Source organism: Triticum urartu, chromosome 6A (assembly GCF_056163025.1).
Source record: "Triticum urartu cultivar PI428250 chromosome 6A, HENAU_Tu73, whole genome shotgun sequence".
Lineage (NCBI taxonomy): Eukaryota > Viridiplantae > Streptophyta > Magnoliopsida > Poales > Poaceae > Triticum > Triticum urartu.
The window spans coordinates 185,737,193-185,751,517 of NC_141878.1; the positions used below are offsets into that span (position 1 = coordinate 185,737,193).

The following is a 14,325-nucleotide window of genomic DNA, read 5'->3' on the forward strand; positions in this document are numbered from 1 at the left end:
GGAGTGGGTCCGATGACTATTCCAAGAACTGACCCAAAACCAAAATACGGAAGGAAATATCAGTGGGAGCTCATATCCCAAGACAGACCATGGGTTAGGATAATGAGAACATATAGACGTATGAGCTATATTGAATTTCCATAGGTACACCACACTATAAAGAGGGGATGCACCTTGGGTCAGTTCTTGGAACAATCATCGGACCCACGGTGCACTCATGCTCTGGATAAGGCCAGACACTAGGTGGGAAACTAGCCCAGACTACCTGACAAGTCAAAGTGTTCAACTTATGTCTGATTTTTTTGGGTTGTGTGTATTTTTTGATGAAGAGTATATATTAATATCGTAAAGATATCAATTACACCTAGCCTCTGCAACAACGCAGTGTCCTAATGACATGACGGATGCACACAATCAAAAAAACAAAAAGAAACAAAAAACCTAAAAAACGACTACTATATAAACCACCCTTCTTCTTCAAAGGGGGTAAGTGGATGATGAGTTCATTCCTCTTTCCTCCATTGATACAAAGCTTACGGGGCTGTTTGGATTACTACCAAAACCGACCATGCCAAAATTTTGGCTAGCCCATGAGATTTGGTGGTTGTTTGGATTGATGCCAGGGATTTGGCTCGCCCTACGACATGGGCGTCCCTTCGTGTAAATTTCACCGATGCGTAGGCGAAGGCGTGGGCGAGCAAGAGCTTCGCCAAAAGATTGGCATGCTGTTTCTTGGTGGACCCTACGAGGTGCATGCGGTAGGAACATCGTAGTTGTTTTTCTTTTGTCAGGGATCCGGTAGGATACAACCGTTTTTATATTATTCTTTTGCGGGGGTGGGGGGGGATACAACCGATTTTGTTGGCTGTAACAAATCACCTGTCACGAGATAGCAACTTCAACACGCGGGTCCACCTCGAAGCGGTAACAGGAGAGGCGACTGCGGCGATTGCGAGGCGATCGCATCAGGCGCTAGGGTTAGGGTTTCTGTGCGGTGGTGGTGAGGGTTCTGGTTGCTGGTGAAGGGGCGATGACGCTTCCTTGCATGAGCAGATCGGTGTTGATTGATCTGTGGCGGAGCCATGGCGGAGAAAGAAAAACGTGGTGGTACTGCGACTACTAGATCGGCGGCGGCAGCGAAGGTAGCTTCGACCCCAAAGGCGGCGACCACACCACGAGAGGCGACGGCGTCCTTCGTGAGGGCGGCACAAGGCTCGCAAAGCAGGAACGCGTCAAAGTCACTGGTGGAGGGCAAGGGATCGGAGGAGGCAACGCGCCTGGTAGCAAGGATGGGTGACCTGGTCTTAACATAGAAAGAAGATGCAGGGTTTATCTTCAGCGCGGTTGGACAGGAGCGCCCCAGAACGACAAAGTGGGCAGCGGTAGGGAAGGCTTTCACCCCTAGAGCTGTGAATTTCAAGGGGTTAGAGAAGGCCATGTACAAGGCATGGGGACTGCATCGTGAGGAAAAATTCAAAGAGATAGGGAAGAACATGTTTGAGGTGCACTTTGGCAGCGAGGGGGACTGGAAGCATGCTTTAAACAACGAACCTTGGCAATACGATTTCAATGTACTGGTGCTAAAGGACTATGAAGGAAAGGTAAGGCCATCGGAGATGGTCTTTGATACGGTGGAGTGTTGGGTTCGTGTCACTGACCTTCCTTTAGATCAGCGATGCAAAGCCTTTGGAGAGGCGCTGGGTAATTGGATCGGTAAAACAGTGTGTGTGGATGTGGAGAAGGACGGTTTCGCAAAAGGAACGCAACTCAGAATTTGGACCAAACTGTCGATCTTTGAGCCACTGGTGCGAGGTTTTAACCTGAAGGAGTCGGAGGATGATATGGAGGAGTATGGTATGACTTGGAATATGAGAAGATCCCACATTTTTGTTTTGACTGCAGTTGGCTGGTACATGGGGTGGAAGGATACCTACCCCCGGTGCAATTAGATCTTCAGTGGGGCGAGTGGCTGCGGGCATCGCCGGGAAGATCCTCTTCTTTCAAGGAGGGGCCTTCTAGAGGCACACATAGTGCCACTAGTTACAACAGTGCACAGTCTACTGATGGACATATGAGATGGAAGGGAGACAAGGGAAGGAAAAGTGGTGTGTTCGTTCGGGACATACCAGCGAAGAGGAATCTGAATAAGGAATTTTATGGATCGGCCGATTCCCGCACTGGCGGTAATATCAGGCAAGATGAACATGAGGTGAACAACCCTAGCAAAAATCGGCACTAGCCAGCTGGGCAGAGGGGACGGGACCTGCGTGATGATTTGGAGGAGAAGAGGGAGAAGGATCTGAGGAATGACTTGAAGCAACGATAGTTATATAGACAGGCTGAACTTCGCAACCAATATAGGCAGCAGAAGGAGAGGGACAATGAAGGCTTCGATGGTCACAACAGATATAGGCAGAAAGAGCTGGTCAGTGGTAGGTACGTCCGGCTACCTAGACAGGAATATGTGCCAAGATCTTCGAGGAGCCCGGATCAGCATGATCGTAAGGACAGGAAGAGGAGGCCAAATCAACATTGGGTAGCTAAAGGCGATCCTGACAGGCAAGTGGGCAATGATACCTTCATTCGTGATACTAGACAGAAGACGTCTAGTGTGTTTGACCGTATTGACGAGACTGACACCAGAGCGGTGGACCCTGCGAGGCAGGGTGTGGCGCCCCCGTTTCAATCGTACACTAATCATACACGCAAACGTGTACGATCAAGATCAGGGACTCACGGGAAGATATCACAACACAACTCTACAAATAAAATAAGTCATACAAGCATCATATTACAAGCCAGGGGCCTCGAGGGCTCGAATACAAGAGCTCGATCATAGACGAGTCAGCGGAAGCAACAATATCTGAATACAGACATAAGTTAAACAAGTTTGCCTTAAGAAGGCTAACACAAACTGGGATACAAATCGAAAGAGGCGCAGGCCTCCTGCCTGGGATCCTCCTAAACTACTCCTGGTCGCCGTCAGCGGGCTGCACGTAGTAGTAGGCACCTCCCGAGTAGTAGTAGTCGTCATCAACGGTCGCGTCTGGCTCCTGGACTCCAGCATCTGGTTGCGACAACCAGAAAGAAAGGAAAGGGGGAAAAAGGGGGAGAAAGCAACCGTGAGTACTCATCCAAAGTACTCGCAAGCAAGGAGCTACACTACATATGCATGGGTATCAAATGGAATAAGGGTATCATATGTGGACTGAACCGCAGAATGCCAGAATAAGAGGGGGATAACTAATCCTGTCGAAGACTACGCTTCTGGCCACCTCCATCTTGCACCATGTAGGAGAGAGTAGATGGTAAGTTCACCAAGTAGCATCAAGTAGCATCGTATAGCATAATCCTAACCGATGATCCTCCCCTCATCGCCCTGTGAGAGAGCGATCACCGGTTGTATCTGGCACTTGGAAGGGTGTGTTTTATTAAGTATCCGGTTCTAGTTGTCATAAGGTCAAGGTACAACTCCAAGTCGTCCTGTTACCGAAGATCACGGCTATTCGAATAGATTAACTTCCCTGCAGGGGTGCACCACATAACCCAACACGCTCGATCCCATTTGGCCGGACACACTTTCCTAGGTCATGCCCGGCCTAGGAAGATCAACACGTCGCAGCCCTACCTAGGCACAACAGAGAGGTCAGCACGCCGGTCTAAATCCTATGGCGCAGGGGTCTGGGCCCATCGCCCATTGCACACCTGCACGTTGCGTACGCGGCCGGAAGCAGAACTAGCCCCCTTAATACAAGAGCAGGCTTACGGTCCAATCCGGCGCGCGCCACTCAGTCGCTGACATCACGAAGGCTTCGGCTGATACCACGACGTCGAGTGCCCATAACTGTCCCCGCGTAGATGGTTAGTGCGTATAGGCCAATAGCCAGACTCAGATCAAATACCAAGATCTCGTTAAACGTGTTAAGTATCCGCGAACACCGACTAGGGCCAGGCCCACCTCTCTCCTAGGTGGTCTCAACCTGCCCTGTCGCTCCGCCACAAAGTAACAGTCCGGGGCCGTCGGGAACCCAGGCCCACCTCTACCGGGATGGAGCCACCTGCCCCTTCAGCCCCCAACTCCGAACAGTACCACAGGTAATGTAACTGTGTAAAGTATATAGTATATGTCCGTGATCACCTCCCAAAGTGATCACGGCCTAGTAGTATAGCATGGCAGACGGACAAGAGTGTAGGGCCACTGATGGAACACTAGCATTCTATACTAAGCAGTAGGATAGCAGGTAATGGTAACAACAGTAGTAGCAAGGACAGGCTATGCATCAGGATAGGAATAACGGAAAGCAGTAACATGCTACACTACTCTAATGCAAGCAGTATAGAGAAGAGTAGGCGATATCTGGTGATCAAAGGGGGGGCTTGCCTGGTTACTCTGGCAAGAGAGAGTGGTCGTCAACACCGTAGTCGAACTGGGTAGCAGCGGCGTCGGTCTCGGTGTCTAGCGAGAGAAGAGGGGGAAGAAGCAATAAATATAATGCAAACAAATGCAAGACGATGCATGACATGACAAAGCGTGATGCTAGGTGTACCCTAACGCGGTACGAGGTGGTACCGGTGAAAGGGGGAAACATCCGGGAAAGTATTCCCGGTGTTTCGCATTTTCGGACAGATGGGTCGGAGGGGGAAAGTTACGTGTTCGCTATGCTAGGGATGCGTGACGGACGAACGGGCTGCGTATCCGGATTCGTCTCGTCGTTCTGAGCAACTTTCATGTTGAAAATAATTTAATCCAAGTTACGGATTAAAAGATATGACTTTCTAAAGATTTTATTAATTTCTGAAATTATTTTTAATTCGAAAAATAATTGCTAAATTGCTAGGCGCACCCAGCACAGTGTACACAAAAGTGCACCCAGTGACTGACAGGTGGGCCAGAGGGACCCAGTTGACCAGTCAATGTTGACTAGTCAACAGGGGTGGGGTCCCCCTGTCATACACTCACCTAACTAATTAAAGATTAGGTAGTTAATTAGCAGGTTAGGTTAATTAAGCAAACTTTAATTAATTTAATTAATTGATTAATTAACTAACTAACTAATTATTTTTTATTATTAATATTTTTTAATCTTATTTTTTTAACTTCTTTTTTTAACAGGGGCGTGGGGCTTGCATGTCATAGGCCCGAGGGGGCCCTAACGGGCGCTAGCGTTAGCGGGGCTGCGGGCCCCGGGCGGGGCGTACCCAGCGCCCAGCACGAGGGGGCAAGGCCGGCCGGCCGGAGCAGCATGCCGCGGCAAGGGGCGGCGCGGCTAGCCGGAGCCGGCGAGGTAGGGGAGGGCCGGCCAGTGGAGCGGACGGCGGCGGTAGGGGCGCGGCCGCCGGTGCGGGTGGCGTGCGGAGGCGGGGCCCTGCCGCTGGCGGAGGAGCTGCAGGGGTCGGCAGCAGCGAACGAGGCGAGCGATGGTGCGTGGGGAAGGGGTACGGCGAGCGGCGTGGGTCTGCTTATGGGGCCCTTGGAGCCCCAGGAGCACGGGGCCGAGCTCACTTTCGAGCTCAGGGGACCGAGGCCGCGACGGTGGGGAGCTAGGCGGCGGCATCGCTCGCGCGCGGACGGGGATGGCCGGCACGACGAGGCCGCAGCGGCAGGCGGGCATCGGCGGGTGGGGGCGGTGGCCAGTGGCGATGCGAGCAAGGGCAGCTGCAGAGGCGTGCGGCGACAGACTAGCACGAGCGGGTGGGGCGCGAGGCGGGTGAGCAGCGCAGCGGCAGAGGAGGCGGGCAGACACGGGCGGCAGGGGCGCGGCAGGAGCGGGCGAACGACACGGGCGGCTACACGGGGGGGGGGGGGGGGACTGCGGGCGCGCGAGCTCGCGCGCAGCCACGGACGCGAGGCAACCATCGGCGCGGGCCGCGTGGGCGGGGCGCCGCGAGCGCGAGCGCTGGGCAGAGGAGAAAGGGGGAGGGTGGTGCGGTCCTCACGGCGGTTTATAGGGTTCGGGGCAACGGTGCTCGGGGAGGAGATGGAGACGACGGCGGCGTGGTGACGAAGTCGTGGTGGCGTGGTTCCGACGATGCGCGGCGAGGCGGCCTCCTCCTCTCGATCTCGATCCAATCGGGGGAGAGAGGGGAGATATTTTCGGGAGAGTGTGGGGGTGTCGGTGGGTTGACCGGTGGAGTGGGTAGGGGGTTATGGAGAGGGAGTGGGGTGGATGGGCCGGCCGGCTAGGCCAGTTGGGCTTGTGAACAGCTGGGCCGAAGCCCAGCAAGGGGGGCGTGTTTGCCCCCTTTGCTTTTATTTGTTTTGCCTTTTCCTTTTCTTATTTCCTTTTTTTGTAGTATCTTTTATCTTTAGTTTTAAAAAAATTACCACTAGTGCCTAAATTTGTATTTATCAACAAACTATTGTGATATTAATTCTTAACCAATAATAAAATAGTTTTAGCATTTTATAAATTTAATAGGCATTTGTTTAATTGTTTTCACTACTGTTTTAATTGTTTTTAGAGCCTTTAAACATTTTATCAAAGTTTGGTTTCTCCACCATAATTACTTACGATTTATTTGACACAACCCGAACATTTTAGTTTTGATATTTGAAAATTTTACTGTTTGCCTATATTTAAAATTTTTATTTGAATCTTTTTGAACTAACTCGATTTTATCAACAGTACCCGAGGTGACGTGGCACCATTAGCAAAGGTCTACTGTAGCTTGATTATCCGGGCGTCACACAGGGCCGCCGGGCCCATTGAATATTCTTGCCTGGAACTGTCGAGGACTGGGGTTGGACTCGACGGTTGGCGAACTCAGAGACCTGATAAGGTCCTACAACCGAGCGGTGGTGTTTTTATATGAAACAAAAAAAGAAGGCTCGTGCAATGGAGAGGCTTAAGTGGAGTCTAGGGTTCAGGAATGGGGTAGCAGTTGACTGTTTGGGTTTGAGTGGTGGTCTAGCGATGTGGTGGAGAGAAAACGTTCAAGTTACAATCAGACCATGGTATCAGTATTTCATTGATGCACATATTAACATTGATGGCAAAGCCTATAGATTCACTGGTTTCTACAGCGAGCCGAAAACGGAGCTGCACAAAAAGAGTTGGGACGCGCTACGGTTCCTTCGTACTCAGGATGAGCTACCATGGCTATGTGCAGGAGACTTTAATGAGATTCTTGAGCAAGCTGAACAACTAGGAGGGAACCAGAGGAGTTTCACACAAATGGAAGGCTTTCATGAATGCTTGTCCGACTGCGGGCTAGCTAACTTAGGCTATTCAGGATATCCTTATACGTGGGACAATAAACGTGATGATGAGGATAATATACAATGCAGACTGGATAGGGCTACATGCAATAACGGTTTTTTTGGCAATTTTCCCTGAGGTAGCGGTGGAACATGTAATAACGGAGGAGTCCGACCATGTAGCGCTACTTATTCGTGCTATGGAGACATCTCCAGACACGGCACATGGGGGGATAAGGACTTTCAGGTTTGAAGAAATGTGGATCAGGCATGATGGGTATGACGAGATGGTGCAGAAGGCCTGGACTGAGGCTGGCGGCCGAGGTACAAATATTGCGAGTGTCTGTGAGAAACTCCAAGGGGTTTCGAGGGATATGCAGCGATGGGGCCGCCGCGTGTTTGGATCAGTGAGAAGGTAGATTTTGAAACTGAAAGTGCAGCTAAAATATGCGAAGGAAAGGGCACTTGGCACTGGCCAAACTGCCGACGTCAGAGAAACAGAGGACCAGCTACGAGTTGTTTATGAGCGCGAGGAAATTATGTACAAGCAACGATCCAGAGTAGGGTGGCTGAAAGAGGGTGACCAAAAGACACAATACTTTCAGAATCGTGCATCTCACAGGAAGAGGAAAAACACAGTACGAGCTCTAAGAAGGGAGGATGGGTCCAAGTGCAGTTCAAATGATGAGATGAGGGAGATGGCTGCAGCTTTCTACCACAACTTATTCACTTCGGAGGGGTCTAACCGTGCGGACCACTTACTCCATCTCTTTGTGGGGGTGATATCAGATGACATGAATGAGATGCTTACGGCTGCAATATCGGAGACGGAAGTAGAGACAACTCTATTCCAAATGGGTCCAACGAAAGCCCCTGGCCTCGACGGGCTTCCGGCGCTTTTTTACCAACGCCACTAGGGGCTGGTCAGGGAGGACGTGTGCACTACCGTGCAGGACTTCCTACGCGGCATGGTGACACCAGATTCTTTTAATGATACGGTAATCATCATGATCCCCAAGGTTAACTCACCGGAGTTATTAACACACTTCCGTCCGATTAGCTTATGCAATGTCCTATACAAGATTGCTGCTAAGGTTCTTGCAAATAGATTGAAGGTGATCTTGTCGGTCCTTATCTCAAAGGAACAGAGTGCTTTTGTGCCGGGGAGGTTGATCACGGACAATGTCCTTGTAGCGTATGAGTGTGTACATGCGATCGGGACACAAAACAGGAAAAACCCTTTATGCACTATCAAGCTTGATATGATGAAGGCATATGATAGGGTGGAGTGGATATTCCTCGAGCAAATGTTGAGGAAGCTTGGGTTCGCGGAGGACTAGATAGCTATGGTTATGAGGTGTGTGACTTCTGCAGGGTTTGCGATCAAGCTCAACGGGGGAGTTTCTCGGAGCTTTTTGCCATCTAGGGGCCTACGGCAGGGCGACCCGCTCTCCCCATATTTGTTTCTATTATGTGTGGAAGGTTTCTCTGCTCTTCTGAAGCATGCATAGCGAGAGAACAAGATCAAAGGAGTGTCATTTGGGAGCACTGGCCCCCATGTAACACACCTGCCTTTTGCTGATGACAGTATAGTGTTTTTCGAAGGTTCTCAAACAACATTATGAACACTGAGGGATGTTTTGGCAGAGTATGAGATGGCCTCGGGCCAGAAGGTAAACCTTGAGAAATCTTCTATTTTCTTTGGGAAAGGGTGCAAAGATGAGGATAAGGTGGGACTCAAGCAAGCTATTGGGATCAACTCCGAGGCTTTGAGTGAGCGGTACCTTGGACTTCCAACACTGGTTGGCAAGTCAAAAGAAGGCACATTCAGATATGTTAGGGAATGCGCAACTGGTAAGGTATCTGGATGGAATGGTCAAGGACTACCTAAGGCGGTAAGAGAGGTACTGGTTAAATCGGTGCTTCAGTCTACTCCAACTCACACCATGAGATGTTTTTGTCACACCCTAGCTAGTTCAAGCATTAGAGTGTGCATCATGTTTAAATTCCTCTTAAATTTGAAATGGGGAAGGCAGAAACCCCCAGCACCCCCTCGGAAACAACTAGGGTTTACTAAAATTATTTTCAATGAACCTGAAATGCCCTTCTAAAAAGTTCACCCTCTTTGTCTTGGGTTAGAACCTTTGGCAAAATTGGTGCACAATTTTCTAGGTCAACAGAAGGTCATTGAATTAAATCATAAGTATTTGAACTTGGGCATTTAAATGCTATAAAATAATTTAAATGCTCAAATAATTCTGGAAATAAATGTTTGCTGTTGGATATATTCTAAACAGAGCCCACATTTATTTTTAGGATTTTTGGAAACGTTTTAGTATTTTAATAAAGCCCTAAAGCTACAGAAAAAATAGAAAAAAGAAAACAAAACAGGAAAGAGAGAGAGGGAAAGGCTTACCTGGCGCCACCCACCAGGCCCACCTGCCGGCTCAGCCCAGCCACCGCTCCAGCGAGCTGCTTGGCTCGGCCAGGCAGGCAGCCAGGTGCTCGACGGCGAGCACAGCATGCGTGCCACGCAGCTGCCCGCCGCCTCGCCGCTCCCCTCGTCGAGCTGTCGACGTGGGACGAACCCTCTCGCTCTTCCCGACCTCGCAGACACCCGCACTCCCCTCTGGCCCCTCTCTCTCGCCCTCCCCGACGTCGCCCGAGACGTCACCGTCGCCGCCGCCACCGCAGCCACGTCCAACGCCGTCCCCGCGCCCTTTCACCGTGTCCGGACGGTTCGTCATCATCGACTACGCCGACTAGCCAAGCCACACGACGCCGGATCCCCTGCATCATCCCCGCCGCCGTCGTCTTCAACCTCGGGCCGCCCAGATCGCCGTCGCCGTTCCGACCGCACCGAGCCTTCCCCGAGCACATTGACCCTCCCTGCGGCTTCTCTGTGAGCTGCTGAACCTCCCCGTGCTTTCCGTTTCGCCCCTAGAACACCGTAGACGCCGCATCTCTTGTGCCCGAACGCGCCGCCGCCTGACCACGTCGCCGGCGTTGCTCCGGTGACCATTTGGTCACGGGCTTGTGTCCATCACACTCCTCGCGCCGCGTAGAGGCTGTAGGTGCTAGCGCCACACCGCCTAGGCCACTGCAGCCACGCGCACGAGCTGGCCCGAGCTTCGGCCTCCGCCTGACCTCGTCACCGGCGATGCTCCGGCCACTCCCTGGCCAAGCCATCACCACGACTGGATGCGGGCGAGCACCAGCTGCCCGTAGCTGCTCTCCGTGTAGCAAATGGAGCCCTGTGGGCAAATCCCGCAGCACGCCGCCGCGTCTGGCCTCCCCGGCGGCTAAACGCCGGCAGGCTTTGACCCGTTGACCGATGGATTTGACCGCTGACGTGGACTGGGTGGGCCCAGGTTGACTCCCCTGAGTCAATGACAAGTGGGCCCCCCTCTGCTAACTAAATCAAATTAGTTTTAACTAAAAATAATTAGTTTAATTAACTACTGACACGCGGGACCCACCAGTCAGGTTTGACCTGGACGTCCCCGTTGACCACTGACGTCACCCTGACGTAATGCTGACGCAGTAATTAAATTACTGGAATTATTCTTATACAGGAAATTCCAGAAAATAATCAAAACTTCTAAAAATCATAGAAAATCAACCATAGCTCCAAATGCAAAGATTTATATATGAAAAATGATCAGAAAAATTCAACTCTATCCATCTGTAATGGTTTCATGCATGACAAAACAAGTTAACCTTGCTGTTTAAGCAGAATAAGGTAATGCACTAATGTGGCTATGTTAAATGAACTAACATTTGAACCTTTGGTTCAAATAAGCACATTCCTTTCTGTTATAGCTTGCATTAGGCCAAGACACATTCATATTGCCATGTCATAGCATGCATCATATTGTTGCATATCGTCATGTGTTGATTGTGTTCCGATGTGTTCTTCATGGTAGGTTCTGCCTCCGAGGATATTCACGAGTATCCAACTGAAGGGCAGTATCCCACTACCACTCCATCAGGCAAGCAACCCATTGATCATTCCGATACAAACCCATGTTCTCGCTTCTGCTCTTGTTTACTGCATTAAGACAACGCGATTCAAACTACTGTGTGCTACGGTAGCTGAACCCTTATCCTCTGCATGACCTGTCATTGCCACAGTAACTAGATGAAACCCACTAGCATGTGTAGGAGTTGTTTGAGCCATGTATGTGATTCCTACCTTGCTATGCCTGCTATGCTTAGAGTTGTGTCAGGTCTGGTTCATCTGGGTGATGGGCTAGAGTGTATGATTATGTCGGTAATATGAGAGATGTGTTGAACATGTTTTGGTAAAGGTATCGATGAGAGGCCATGTAGGAGTACATGGTGGGTTGTTTCATTGAGGCCGTCCATAAGAACTGAGATCTGTATGTGTGATTTAAGATGCAGTTACTACCGTACATTGGGCCCGAAACCAATGGACCCTCTCGGCTTCTTAATCACCCTAGTACTCTGTCCAGGAGTTGCAAATAGTTTCTGGTGTTTGTAGGTTATGTGTTGGCGGCCGTGCGTAGCGCTGACCCTAGGGGTGGGCTATGTTGCGGTAGATACACCGTGGCACGGTGTACCGAGTCACCCGTTTGGTGTCTCGGGAACCCTGTTCACATCGTTCGGGGCCGTATGTGGAAACCTCGGCCGGACTCCCTGCGGATGGAACCTGGATAGGCGATAAACCTGGACTAGAGACTTAAGTGTTTAGGTAGGCCGTTGCGGACACCCTCGCTGGGCTTCCGCTTGAAGGTTGCCGAGTACATGTCGTGTAAACGGCGGTAAGTGGTGAAAACGTGTATGAAGAAGTACACCCCTGCAGGGTATAAAACTATTCGAATAGCCGCGTCCGCGGTAAAGGACTACTTGGTTGCCTATACAGTTCATAGACAAGTTAATTGATACTACTAAAAGACTCAAGATAAGTGTGAGTACCGAGGATGGCCCTCTCGTAGGATGACGAGGGAGGATTCCCGGTGGAGTATTGTGTTGGTGAGTAGTGGACTCGTGTGCGAAAACTATTTTACTAGTGAAGTTCCATAGGATAGCTTAGCCAAGAGTCAAAGCTGGCTTGCTGCAATAACCCACCACCTTCTTGAGAATAAGCATGTATAGTAGGTTCTGATGTAAGACTTGCTGAGTACCTTTGTACTCATGTTTGCTTAATTACTGTTTTCAGACGACAACACCGCCCCCTCCGATGGGTTCTACGTAGACCTTGACATCGACGAGTGACTAGCCACCCAGGTGGTGATCCTGGCCATGGAGGGCCCTATGTAGATAGACAGGCTTCGAGAAGCCTTCTTTCTTTCTATTGTCTGTACTCAGACTAGTTGCTTCTGCATGTTCTTGTATGATTGTATGACTTGAGTGTCGGGTCATGTGACCCCTATCTGTATGAACATGTTATGTATGGCTCCCTGGAGCCTTTAAATAAAGTACTTGAGTTGTAGAGTTTTGTTGTGATGCTATGTTGTATGTACTCATATCGGGCATATTGTGTGTATGATTGAAATGCTTGGTATGAGTGGGATCCGACAATCTAGTTGTTTATCCTTGGCAGCCTTTCTTATGGGGAAATGTAGTCTAGTGTTCCTCGAGCCATAGTAGTCCGCTACAACCCGGTTCACCGGAGTCCTGCTAGCCCAGCACTACTGTTCAGGACACTTGACTGGCCGGCATGTGTTTCACTTCGTTCCTATGTCTGTCCCTTCGGGGAAATGTCACACGGCGATATCCAGAGTCCTGCCTAGCCTGCTACAGCCCGGGTTCCCCGGAGTCCTGTTAGCCAGTGCTACAGCCTGGAATCACTCGCTGATGACCGACATGCTCGATGTGATTCATGTATGCCTGTCTCCATAGGTCTGTGCCGCTTTGGGTTCACGACTAGCCATGTCGGCCCGGGTTCTCTGTCATATGGATGCTAGCGACACTATCATATACGTGAGCCAAAAGGCGCAAACGGTCCCGGGCCATGGTAAGGCGACACCCGTGAGATACCGTGCGTGAGGCCACAAAGTGATATGAGGTGTTACCGGCTAGATCGATGTGACTTGGAATCGGGGTCCTGACAGCATTGGCATCAGAGCCGGACTGCCTGTAGGTTCGTTGAGCCAAGCTGGTCGATGTCGAGTCTAGAAATGCTTTAGTTATATGTAGGGGAATTGATTATGGGAGGGAACGTAAGGCTCTTTTACTCCTTTACCCTATGCCTCTGATCTGAGTCATTCTCTTCTCATTCAACGTGGGTTAAGGACTAGGCTCTCTTTTTCTATCAGGTTCACGTGTTACTAATCCGTAGTAGCTTATAGGATTGTTGTTACAAGTCCCAGTTCAGTTTCTACTATTCTTAGTATGTTGCTAATTGGATCAGAACCTTAATATGATGTTGTTGAGTGGTATTGCGAACTGTTGTGGATGTCTCAAATCTTTTTCTGAGCATTTACAGCTGTTATGTTGTCCAATTTTCCCTAGAAATTCTGATGTCTTTGCATTGTGGTTGTGCTTTCAGATGGCCAACCGTATTCAAAACCAAGTGGTTCGCCTGACCCGGTGCCTCGACGTGCCCGGTCATACTGCTATGTTAGTCCGGGTAATGATTGAGACGGGTTACCGCTGGTATCCTGAATACACCGTTGAAGAGCAATTACGAGACTTTAATCAAAGCCAATATTTCTGCACCGTCAGGATATTTCCTTCTTATCCTGGATCTACCGAGCCCCTTCACTGTTCCTATGGACTCGGGGTTACTGTTGAGATGGCTGTGCAGGATGCTGCCTATTCCATGATGACCATCATGCGAGTCCGGACTGGCCTGCTTCGGAACACCTACTTCCGTTACATGCCAGCTTCACTTCCGGGAGCGCAAGGGTATCTTCAAGCTATCTATGCTGACTCCACTCAGGAGGACTCATTAACTCATACCACTGCCGAGATGCTCGAAGATAAAGACCGAGAGAATCGGGCCTTGAGGCTGGAGCTTTTCAATACCCGTGCTGATCATTGGGCCACATTGACTCGGTTTGCACCTGCGGTGCAAGCTGGATGTATGGATACAAGGGATCTGTATCCTGTGAGATCTGCTTTGCCAGACATGGTGGATTGGCGTGATGTGGGAGGCATCA

At 50.3% G+C, this 14,325-nt stretch overlaps 1 pseudogene; it reads left to right on the forward strand.

Moving 5' to 3' along the window:
* Positions 1-1,082: 1,082 nt before the first annotated feature.
* LOC147964678 (uncharacterized) lies at positions 1,083-2,680 on the forward strand (annotated as a pseudogene).
* Positions 2,681-14,325: the final 11,645 nt, after the last annotated feature.